The sequence below is a fragment of the Sapajus apella genome, unplaced genomic scaffold (assembly GCF_009761245.1).
Source record: "Sapajus apella isolate SASKATOON/1434 unplaced genomic scaffold, GSC_monkey_1.0 scaffold81, whole genome shotgun sequence".
Classification (NCBI taxonomy): Eukaryota; Metazoa; Chordata; class Mammalia; order Primates; family Cebidae; genus Sapajus; species Sapajus apella.
Genome location: NW_022437021.1, coordinates 2,453,610 through 2,466,710, shown reverse-complemented (window position 1 = coordinate 2,466,710; position 13,101 = coordinate 2,453,610). Strand labels below are relative to the sequence as shown.

The 13,101-nt window shown below is 35.5% G+C and overlaps 1 pseudogene; it reads right to left on the bottom strand.

Annotated features, from left to right (window-relative positions):
• Positions 1–4,724: 4,724 nt before the first annotated feature.
• On the bottom strand, positions 4,725–4,844 carry LOC116533371 (annotated as a pseudogene).
• Positions 4,845–13,101: the final 8,257 nt, after the last annotated feature.

Genomic DNA, 13,101 nt, shown 5'->3' with positions numbered 1-13,101 from the left:
ATTATTAATTAGTACTAATATGATACATTTGTATTATATATTATATATATTAATACTATTAATTAGAATGTTATTATCATTTTACCACTATTAATTCATCCAATCAATGAGCCTGAGATAGCTTTCCATTTGTTTGTGTCCTCTTCAATTTCTTCCATCAGTGTTTTGTAGTTTTCCTTGAAGAGGTATTTTACCTTATTGGTTAAATTTATTCCTAGCTTTTTCTTTTTTCACCTATTGAAAATAGGATTGACTTCTTAATTTCATTTCTGTTAGCTCATTATTGGTATATAGAAACAGTACTGATTTTTATATGTTGATTTTGTACCCTACAACATTATTACATTTATTGATCAGATTTAAGAGGTTTTCTATGGCAGAGTCTATGGATTTTTCTAAACATAAGATTGTGTCATCTGCAAAGAGGGACAAGCTGCCTTCCTCTTTTCCAATTTAGATGTCTTTTATTTTATTCACTTTCCTGGTTTCTTTGGCTAGAAATTCTAGCACTATGTTGAATGGGAATGGTAAAAGTAGATGTTTTTATCTTGTTCCAGTTCTTAGGAGAAAAGGTTTTCAGTTTTTCCTCATCCAGTTGATGTTGGCTGCCAATTTGTCATATATGGCTTTCATTATGTTGGGGTATATTTCTTCTATGCCTAGTTTGTTGAAAGTTTTTATCGTGAAGAGATCATTTCATTAAATAGGTGTCCTGTCCTTTTGGTTTTCTCGTCATCTCCGATACACCAAAAATTCAATGATGTGGCTATTTTATGGTGTCACATATGTCATGTAGGTTTCTTTTTCCTCTGTCTACTGAGTTATTTTGAAAGACCTGTCTTCAAGTTTTGAAGTTCTTTCCTCTGCTTGATCTAATCAATTGTTAAAGTTATTTAAATTATTTTGTATTTCATTCATTAAATTCTGCCCAGAATTACTGTTTGGATCTTTTTTATGAGATCTATATCTGGTGAATTTCTGAATCATATCTTGAATTGTTTTTCTGATCTTCTTGCTTTTTTTTCTCTCATTATTTTTAATTCTTTCTCTAGGATTTTATAAATCTCTTTTTGATTGTAATCTTTTGCTGGAGAAAATTGTGTTACTATGGAGATGTCATATTTCCTTGTTTGTTCATATTTCTTCTTTTTTTTCTTTTTTCTTTTTGACAGAGTTTCACGCTGTTACCCAGTCTGGAGTGCAGTGAATGATCTTTGCTCACTGCATCTTCTGCCTCCTGGGTTCCAGTGAGTCTCATGCCTCAGCCTCCTGAGTAACTGGGACTACTGGTGCACAATACCATGCCCAGTTAATTTTTTGTATTTTTAGTAGAGATGGGGTTTTGCCATGTTGGCCAGGCTGGTCTCAAACTCCTGGCCTCATGTGATCTGCCCTTCTTGGCCTCCCAAAGTGCTAGCATTACAGCTGGGAGCCACCGCACCCAGTCATGTTTCTTGTATCCTTATGTTTATTTCTGTGCATCTGATGTAATAATCACTTCTCTTTTTTTGAATTTGCTTTCATAACAGAGGATATTTTCTTAAAGATGTATCTATGGCATGGGTTGAGTAGGGCACTTTGGCTTTGATTCTGGATGTGGACAGTAGTATAGTCTGAGCATTTCTTTGACTGTAAACAGTATCAATGGTGATTATGATTTCTTCAGTGGCTTAGGGTGCAATTGTTTGTGGCTGTGGTGAAGTATTACTGAGGTTAAGGATATCAGGTGAGCCTATCCTTGGGCTCCAGTGGTGGCAGCATTGGACCAAGGGCACCTATCCTTGATCCTCTGGGCAGTGTATGCTGGCACCAGTGTTGGCAGGTTATTGGGCCAGTTATTGGGCCTCCATGTAGCTTGTTCAGGTGCTGGTAGTGGCAGCAGTGGGGTATATGGATAGGAGGCTCTCAGGTCCAAAGCAGTGTACCTATGACATAGATGATAGCAGTAGCAGTGGCATAACAACCTTCTGGCTTCCAAGCAATCTATCTTGATATTCTTTGTGACTATGATGGGCTGGGCAGGACAGTTCTCAGGCCCACAGGTTGCATCTGCACGTGGATGCTAGCTGTGGTGATAGACATTGATCACCACCTGTGGAGGTCTGTCCTGCAGACTCTGACTCAGTGGCAGATGAATAAATACACTCACACACAAAGTACAGTGAATTGAGTGAGCTAGGGAGGTCGTCAGCTACTCTCAGAGGGCAATTGAAGCTAACAGACCCCTACTTGCTGTTCCCCCTCACATTTATTCATTATAGATTTAATAACAGTGGTTCTAAGTCAACACACTTGTGGATAGTTAACATGGTTAAAAGAGTGGTTTTACAAATGATAAAAGCTTTTGGTTCCAGGGCCCAGAGCAAACACCATTAATAGGTAATCCCCCTTCGACTGCCCCAAGAGGACCATCAGGCACAAAGCTTACATGAGTAAACAAATAGAGTAGAGACAAAGGAACATGGGTTAAACAGACTTAACTGGGGAAGCTTCTATTATCCCTAATCTTCACCCTATGACCTAATGCTTTATAAGGACTGGCTGCCTTCAGCCTATTCCATAAGTTAATAAAAACCTTTCAGCCCTCCAAAAAGTTTGAGACTATAATCTTACAACTTTCCCTAGTATTTCCCTTAATATTTTGCCAACCACCCTGAGTGAATCTCAACAGTTATAATGGCAGGTTGAGTGTACCTGACCTCAGGCTCCTGGGATAAATGCTCAGGTGCCAACAGTGGTGTGCTGGGCTGGGCAGTCCCCAGGTCTTTGGATGATATGGGTGGGTACTGAAGGGTTAAAACTGGGTGGGGTGGATTTGCTGTTAGGCCCTCTGGTGGTGCATGTAGGTTCTGGTTATAGTAGGCAGGGGTAGGGTGATTCCTAGACTCTAAGCAGAATGTTCAGGTGGATTGGCAGTGGTTGTGCTACAGCTCTACTATTAGGGAGGGTGTGGTTGCTTTCAGTGGCAGCAACCATATGCAATTAGCTGGAGAGTGTGCCCTTCAGAATGCATATATGGTGGCTGTCTGTGTGTTTTGGTATAGTTTGTCCTCAAAGTACATGAAAATGCATGGCACCTTTGCCACTTGGGGAAGTGGGGTCATTGCCAATAATTTGCACTTTTGCCCTAATGTCAGTGACTGTGGGTGATGAATGTAAGTGGAGCTCCAAGGATGTGGACATATAGGGACTATTGGGCCCCTAGACAGGATACAGTCTGATAGGGATTTGGCTCTCAACATGGCACCTTGTGAAACCCTGAATTAACTCCCTCTCTGGAGAAATACCTTTGCACAGTCTCCAGGCAGTTCCCTATTAGTCTTGGGGCACTTGAGGGTCTAGGGGTTCCCCTTAAAAGGCCCTACTAGGATTGTAGGAGTCCGTGATGGAAATGTGGACCATTAAGAGTCCCTCAGTTACTCTTGCCGTGTGTTAGGGAGCCTCTCCAGGCTCCCAGATGATGCTGGCCAAACAGACTGCCTCACTTCCCTTTCTTTTCTTGTGTTAGATGTTTCCTGTCACTTCTCTGTAGATGATCTACTCAAAGCGTGATTATCTACTCACTATTTTTGCTCTTCTTTGCGGAGGAGGCAAGTACCAGATGCCTTCAGTAAGCCACTTTGAAGCCCTCTTTTTCTTGTCTTATTTCACTAACTAGGACTTACAGTATGAATACATTGAATTGGACTGGTGAGAGGAAACATTCTTTCCTGTTCTGAATCTTTGTGGGAAAGCATCCAGTTTCTCACCATTAAGTATGATGTTAGCTGTAGATTTTTGTAGATATTCTTTATTAAATATAGGAAGTTCCCCCTCTGTTCCTACTTTGCTGACAGACTTTATCATGAATAGGCAATAAATTTTGTCAAGTGATTTTTCTGCCTCAATTGGCATGATCAAGAATTTTTTCTTTTTTAGCTTACTGATGGCTGATTATCTTAATCAGTTTTTGAATGTTGAATCAGTGGGCAGAACTTGGATAAATTCTACTTGGTTGTGTTTTATAATTATTCTCATAGATTTTTTTTCAATTTGCTGATTTATTTTTGAGAATTTGTCATTTTTGTACTGAGAGATTCTAATCTGTAGTTTTTTTTATTCAAAGATTTCTTATAATATTTTTATTTGGTTTAGGTATTAGGGTAATGCTGGCCTCATATAATGAGTTAGAATGTGTTCGTTTCGTTCTATTTTCTGGAAGAAATTGTAGAGAATTCATATAATTTCTTCTTTAATTGTTCAGTAAGATTCACTGGTGAAATCATCTAGAACTGATGTGGTTTTTTTCGGAAGGTGATTAATAATTAATTTTCTTAATAGACATACACTCATTTAGATTACTTATTTCTCCTTGTGTGAGTTTTGGGTCTTTGTATCTTTCAGGGAATTGGCCCAATACTGATGATCAGTAGTGATGGCCCCCGTTTTTATGTCTGATATTGGTAACTTGTGTCTTTTCTCTTGATTATCTTGGTTAGAAGTTTATCAAATTTACCAATTTTTTTTAAAAGAGCCTTTTGTTTTGCTGATTTTTTTCTATTACTTTATTCCTTTCAATGTCATTAATTTCTGTTCTCATTTTTAGTATTTATTTTCTTCTGATTTCTTTAGGTATAAATTACTCTCCTTTGTCTAGTTTCCTGAGCCTAGAATATTGATTTTAGATTTTCTTCTTTGTTTTTTCTTTTTTAATATCTTTTCTTTTAATTTTCTTTTTTTTTTAAAGCCTGCAGCACCCGGTATTCCCAGGCAGTCTCCCATACCAAGTACTAACCAGGCCCAACCCTGCTTAGCTTCTGACATCAGACGAGATCGGGCACATTCAGGGTGGTATGGCTGTAGAAGGTTTTCTTCTTTTCTAATGAAGGCACTTAATTTTAAATTCCCTTCCAAACACTGCTTTTTCTGCATTCCACAAATTTGAAAATTTTTCATTTTCATTTAGTTCTAAATAATGTTATAATTTGTATTGAGGTTTCTTTGTTATGCATGTTCTATTTATTTATTTATTTATTTATTTGAGATGGAGTCTCGTTCTGTCACCCAGGTTGGAGTGTAGTTGTGCAATCTTGGCTCACTGCAACCTCTGCCTCCCAGATTCAAGCAATTCTCCTGCCTGAGCCTCCTGAGTATCTGGGACTACAGGCGCATGCCACCACACCCAGCTAATTTTTTGTATTTTTAATAGAGATGAGGTTTCACTGTATTAGCCAGGATGGTCTTGATCTTCTGACCTTGTGATCCACCGACTTCAGCCTCCCAATCGTGTGTTATTTAGATGCGTGTTGTTTAACCTCCAAATTTGGGAATTTTCAAGTTATTTTTATTTTAATCATCTAGTTGAATTCTATCATCATCTGAGAGCATATTTTGCATGATTTCTATTCTTTACAAGTTTTTAAGGTGGTGTTTTGTGACCCACATTGTGGTCCACCTTGGCAAATGTTCTATGTGAACTTGAGAAGAATGTGTATCTAGCTGTTGCTGGATTGAGTATCCTGTAATTGTCAGCTAGATCACATTGCTTGATAGTGCTATTCTGGTCAATTATATTATTACTAATTTTCAGCCTGCTTGATCTATGCTTTACTAATCCTCTGCTAATTGATGAATTCTCCACATCTAATAGTGGATGTATCTATTTCTTTTAATAGTTCTATCAGTTTTTGCCTAATGTACTTTGATGATCTGTTCTTAGCTGCACACACACTGATTGTTATGTCTTTTTAGAGAATTGATGCCTTTACCATTGCGTAATGCATGCCTTTATTCCTAACAATTTTTTCTGAAGCCCGCTTTTTCCCTTAAATTAAAATAACTGCTTTAGATTTTTCCTTTTATCTTCTTTCTTTTTTGTTTATTTAGACAGTCTTGGAGTACAGTGGCACAATCATGGGTGATTGTAGCCTCAACCTCTTGAGGTTAAGTGATCCTCCCACTTCAGCTTCCCAAGTAGCTGGGACCACAGGTGCACACCAATATGTCTGGCTGATTTTTAAATTTTTTACAGAGACATGGTCTCCCTATGTTGCCCAAGCTGGTCTTGTACTCCTAGGCTCAAGGAATCCTCCCACCTTGGCCTTCTAAAGTGCTGTTTTCTTTTCTTTTTATCAGTGTTAGCATAGTTCATCTTTCTTATCATTTTAGTTTTACTCTATGTCTTTACATTTAAGATGACTTCCTGGTAGGCAGTGTATAGTTGGGTTTTGATATTTTATCCGCCCTGAAATATCTGTCTTTTAATTGGTGTACTTAGACCATTCACATTTAAAACGGTTATTGATATAGTTTGGCTAACATCTACCTTGTTTATAATTGTTTTCTATTTATTCCACTTATTTTTTGTTCGTTTCTCTTGCCTCTTTTTGTGTCTGGCCTGGTTTTAATTGAGCATTTTATAATTCTCCATTATCTCATACTTTAGCATATTAATTATACTTCTTTGTAAAGATAGTTTAGTAGGGACTTCTCTAGATTTTTCAATGTTAATTTTTAACTAATCAAATTTACCTTTAAATAACAAGAGAAATGGGGAAGACAACTTTCTGGTTTCTGTCTTGGTGAGACTCATAAGGTGAGAAATTTTCAAAAATACAAAGGATGTTCAAAATTGCCGAGCAGCCAAAAAGAACACAAAATCTATTACATATTTTTCTTAACTACTTTTTCTCCAATTTTTCACCTCTTTTCCTGGTTCCTAAGACAGTTAATTTCTTTCTACTTTATCTTCCAGTCATTAAGTCAATCTACAAATACTTCATTTATCTTCAGTCGAACAATTGAGTTCTTTTTCAAAAATATCCTTGTGTCTTGTTTTTCATTTCTAAGAATGCGCTCCTTTTCTGATAGTTCCATTTTTTTGTATGCAATAATCTTTCAAATCTATTTGAAGATATTAATTACACACTATTTAAGGAATATGTTTCTTTTGTCTCTGTATTTTTGTATTTATTTTAATGTCCCTCACTAAAATTTGCTATTTGTTTTCCTCAAAATGCCTGGCAATTTTTTTGTATTCACATTTATAAATGAAAGATGTGCCTCACCACTGTAGGTATCATGGGGCTCCTTGGCCATTTTCAAGCCTTCTTTTCTACAGAGAACTACCTCTCAAAAGAGAGTTGTAACTTTAGGCTCCATTAAGCATGGTGGGGAAATAATTATAGGAATGATTCTTGTCAGGAGAAAAATGGGCAGCTTTTTTTTGAAAGGCCCGTAGATAAAAAGCAAAAAGATAATCTACTGACTTTCCTCAAACAGTGAAATAAGAAAAGCATGAGCGTAGTCCAATTCTTAGCATGGAGCTGCATGTCCTTGTTATTGCCTTCATATCCATTCTAAGGGTCAAATTTTACCTTTTTGCCTTACTCCAGGAGTTCATGCTAAGGCTGCATTTTCGGAGTGAGAAATTCTATTTTATTTAATTCTTCTAACATGATTTAGCCTGCAAGCTAAAGAATATTCAAGTTGGGACTGGCCCAACTGTTGCACAATTCTTCAGTGAATTGGCACACTATCTGGCCCATAACCAGTTCCCATTTCTAGCCCTGCTGACTCAATGCTTTGCATACCTCTATGGTTTCTAGCACTAATCCTGCTATCTACTGTATATTTTTAAGAAAGTCCTCAAATTTTAAGTATGATAATGACACTTTGTCTCCAGTGCTGCTATAGATTTTTGTTATTCATGAATCACTTCTGTTTTTCAAGATGATTTTACGAATAAAAGGAAACACTGTATCATCTTGTTTGGTGACATTTATCTTTTTCTACCATACAATGGGTGAATAATCTACTGGACAAAATGATAATTCTCAGGCTAGCTGAGACTAAATAAAATAAACAATGATGCATTGGTCTGATCAAAAACTCAGCTTTTTCACTGGTACATTTAGAATTTGTGTTTGTGCAAATGAATCCTTAGGTATAGGCATTTTTACCATGATATTTTAAAAATGCAAATTGTTATGTGATGTTTGTACAATTCATGTCAGTACTTCTGTTTAGAAATTGTTAGCCCTTTTCTGAATAAGATATATGTCCATTAACATTAAAAATATACATTAACATAAATATATTTTTTCATATGAAGATAAAAATATTAATTGTGGTTATTCCAGCAGGTAGAATTTAGAGTGATGTTGACATTTTTTGCTTTTAGATTGTGTTTTCTGAATTTACTACAATAAACATGTATATAACTTGAAGGGGGACTTTAAAAAATAAATGTATTTGCTTTTGTTTCTTTCATTTTGCTGGACAAATATATCATGCCCATGGCTACCAAGAGAAGTAGTCACAAAGAGTAGCCAATTTAAGAAGCAGAAGATAAAAAAGCATAAACAGCCTTATAAATGCTGATTGCATCAAGATTTCTGTGTGTATACCACAGCGTAGAATGCAAGTTTAAAACTTCATGTTATTTCTTCTGTGCTGCTTCCTGCCAGCTGTTGACCTTCAAAACAACATATTATTGAGATGACTCATGTGAACCAGTGTGAAATAGGGCATGTTACTGCTAGAAGTTCTCCTTCTCCTCATAATGTAGTTTGGCAGGACTGTATAAAGGCAGAACAAAGTTGTAAAAACTGAGATTAGAAATTAGTCCTGTCAGCACACCTTAAAAGAATCATAATTTTGTTAGGATGTACAACAAAAGAATCAATGTTAACTATTTGCTTAACAGTAACATTTATTATGCAGAAGAAATATGTGTTCACAGCCTTATGAAATCCCTTTTCAGTCTCCTAAGGCCTAAACATGGCAAACACAGATCTTAGTGGACTCCATTATAATTTGGCTTACAACTCACATCTCTTGAATTTCCCCATAAATTATATGAAAATTATATGCATAAAGGTTATTTTATGAAAACATAACATTAGCATTTTCCTTTTAAAATATCTGGGCCTTATCCAATAAAAGTTCCTGTGATGCCAGGGACAGAAGACCCTAAATGTAGAAGTAACATTATGAGGCATTTGCAAAATCTGGGGAAAATCAAGAGTAAAAAAATATTAACATTTTTATTTGCTATGAAAAAATTAGGCAAACTTTGAAAGTGTGGCAAAAAGTTGGGTACTGTATCCCTTCCTTCAATGTCATGCTGGGGTGACAGCAACCTAATGATTATCTAAAGAAGTGGGTCTCATACTTCAGTGTGCATTCAAAATCATCTAAAAAACTTTTTAAATTATAGGTTGTTGGGTCCCACTCAAGAGTTCCTGATTCTGTAAATCTGGCAATGGGGCCTGAGAATATTCATTTCTGATAAATTTCCAGGTGACACAGATCCAGCAACTGCTGATTCAGGAATTATAATTTCAAAATCATTGATACAAGAAGAAGATACCTGCCTAGACTTACTGTATACTATGCATTAACATTTCCAGGTATCAGTTTATAGAATTCTGTTTAGTAGAAATGAAAATAATTTCTGTCCAGAGTAACAGATAATACTAAATATTATTGCCCTATAAGACATTACCAGTTTTGTATCTTACCCAATTATCTTAACTGAATATGTCTGTGTGTGTGTGCATGCATGCACACACATGTGCATACATGTATGCATAGTAGTTTCTCAGTTGCTTTTTGAACTGGTTTTAATGTCTTACTGGTTCTCTCACGAATGTGAGTTCAATAACATTTTTTATACTTGTTCATATTATATTTGTATGACTTTTGTGTCATACAGTAAATGTAAAATGATTTTACATTTTACTTTACAATACAGTAAATGTAAAATCAGTAATGATTTTACTTTTGTGAAAATTATACTTTAACACATTTGAATGAATTTTTGGTGAAAATGGTTTTTGACTGACTTTTGGTGATCTTTTGGATTTTATCATATAATTGTAACAAGTATTATACACAGAGCATCAAGGTAACATCTTTTAAATAGAAAGGTACATATTTTGTGAAATTACTTTGAAATTTCTTACATTATTTCAATAGATTTTCTTTTCTTGCCTCAGATTTATGTGCTTCAATGTTTTCTTGAAACTATCAAGACATTATGTTATATGATGATGACTATTAATCAGAAATAATTTTTTCTTCATTTTATTTTCACCAGAGTCCTTTTTATGTTAACATGCAGAAATACACCACATGACTATGCATGTTTTTATCAATTTTCATAAATTAGATGTAAGCAATTTTCATAAATTAGATGGTATAGTAAAAAAAGTATATTAATAAATATAAATATTCAAAACCACAATGAAATATTATTTCACATACATTAGGATGGCTACCACCAAAACAAAAACTGAAAGAAGAACAAAATGATAAGTGTTAGAATGGATGTGAAGAAATTGGAATCCTTGCACACAGTTGACAGGAATGCAGAATCATGCAGCCACTATGGAAAACAGTATGTCAGTTTCAAAAAAAAAAAAAAAAAATTATCTTGTCATCCAGCAATCCCATGTCTGTGTATATACACAAAAGAATTGAATGCAAGATCTCAAAGAGGTATTTGAACATCCACGTTTATAGCAGCTTCCACCAAGAGGTGGAAGCAACTCAAATGTCCATCAGTGAATGAAGGGATAAACAAATTGTGGTATATCCATATGATGGAATATTATTCAGTCTTAAAAAGGCAGGAAATCATGTCACATGCTACAACATGGATGAACCTTGAGGACATTATGCTAAGTGAAAAAACTAGTCACAAAAAGACCATACCACATGGTTCTACTTGTATGAGGCATCTAAAACAGTCAAGTTCATAGAGACAGGCTGGGTGGAGTAGCTCACACCTGTAATCTTAGCACTTTGGGAGTCCAAGGTGGAAGGATCACTTGAGCCCAAGCATTCAAGACAAGCATGGGCAATAGTGAAACACTGTCTCTATTTAAAAAAAAAAAAATCATAGAGGCAAACAATAGAATTATGGTTACCAGGTACTGGGAAAATGAGGAAATAGGGGGTTGTGGTTTAATGGATATAGAATTTCAGTTTTGCAAGATGAAAACTTTCTGGAGATTCATTACAAAACAATGTGAATATAATGAACACCATTTGAACTCTACACCAAAAAATAGTTAAGACTGTAAATTTTATGTTGCATTTTTTTTTGTTAAACCACAGTAAAAATACAAAAAAACCCTACTTCTGGATAGGATTAACTTTATGGCTTTAAGAGAAGGCAGCTTCAGGAACCTAATTCCAGGCTCACTACAGGATTCCCTTTACCCTGGTATCACCTTTATTAACCTGTTTTATGCCTTAAGTGTTACCTGTGGAGCATCCTTCCTTATGACTATGAGTATATTCCCCATTGTGAATAAATATTTAAGGTAACAATCTGTAATCAAGCATTTATATTTCTAAGGACATTTATGAATAAGCTTTGACTGAATACAAGAAAGAAAAATCAGTAGGACAGAGTGACCTTGGTGAAGGGAGATTAAGAGTCTGGTGAAGTCTGGTTAGTTAGCAAAAACTTCATCTACTTAACTCCATGTCAAGCCTGCAAAAATATTTTCCCTTCCTATTTCCTGTTGCCCTGGGGAAAGTTGCTGTTACCATAGAAAAGGGAGTCTATGTGTGTAACCTATGCATTCCTTTCTAGGGGCAGACAAAAGAAACATTGTGAGTGAATGACTTCCACAGTTCTTCAGCTCTAGTCCATTGGTATGCTGTTTTAAGTGCTATTTTTTCCTTTTTGAAGTACTTAAATCCTTTGTTGACTGTTTCTTCTCATTTCCACATCTTTTTTTAGTTCAGTGGAGGAACATTATATTATGATCTTTACAAAGGAGTCAGAAGTGCCAATCCATTTTGAGGTCAGTTCAAACATGGACCACTTACCTCTCAGCCCTATGCTGTGGAACTTACTTCTGGAAGAAACCCCATTCTTAATTTTATGATGTTTTTACACATATACCCCCCCCCCAAGTGGTTACCATAGAAACTGGGGAGCAAGTAATTTGGTAACTTTAACAGAAGTGCATACTTGCTATTGCTAAAGCTGGAATAACAATCATGCATTTACCAGGGGAATACAAGTCTTTCTATTGTAAAATCGACTACTTCTTTTTTACCAGGTGTTCCATAATTCTTCAAGTGTATTCCCAACATGGGAACAATGTTTTCTGTATTAATGACATAGAAAAATATCTGTCTTTTTTTCTTTTTAGACATAGCAGTATCGTAGTGAAAAAATTAAATTTACTTGATTTGTATTACCTTATGTGTCTTCATAATTCCTTTTGCTTCCAAGGCTTTAAAATGACATCATTGAAGATTTGTGGGGTTTTGGCTCTCTTTATTTTTAATTAAACATTGATATAATTCATTGTACAAAATTTGGGGAGCACAGAGAAATATAAAGAAGGTTTTAAAAAACCCATGAGCCCACTATCTGGACTTAATTTTAGTTAATAACTTAATCTAAGTTCTCCAAGTATTTTTTCAAACGTAGCTAGGATTGTTGGAGGCTTTAATTGCAATTATAAAATGAATTGCAGATGCCTGCTTAAATGAATGACTGGGATACATGTATAAAACTGCCTTGCCTAGTATTTCTTTACCTTTATTCCTTACTGATAGAATCTAGCTGAGCCATCTATCTATTCAGCACAACTTTTTAACAATATGCTCTCATTTTTGCCTTAAAATATTTTGTGATTCACATGTAGGGTTATGTAGTTTTGGAATTTATTTTATGGAGAAATACTAGCTAGAGGGAAGAAACCAAGAAATACCTTCGGTAACAAACACCATGTCAGAGGATGGATCTATTTGGAAAACAGTGCCTGCTGACAAGGTGAAGTTTGTGGGACTTAAGATGCCAAGAGGGTATATGGTGATGATGAAAGATGAAACTGTCAAGGCCAAAACTAGGCAATGGTTGTTCCTTCCGTAGGGGAGAAAAAGTTTTCGTTTCTTTTCTCTACCCCTCTTAGAATCATTGGCTGGGGCCCTGTAAATTAGACTGACAAAAGATACATTATTAAGAGAAAAACAAACAGAAGTTTTTTGACATGTGCAATGTGTGTACACAGAAGAGCACTTGGTGTTGAGTAACTCAAAGGAATGGTTAGCATTAGGGCATCTTAATAAATTTTAGAACAATAAATTTTA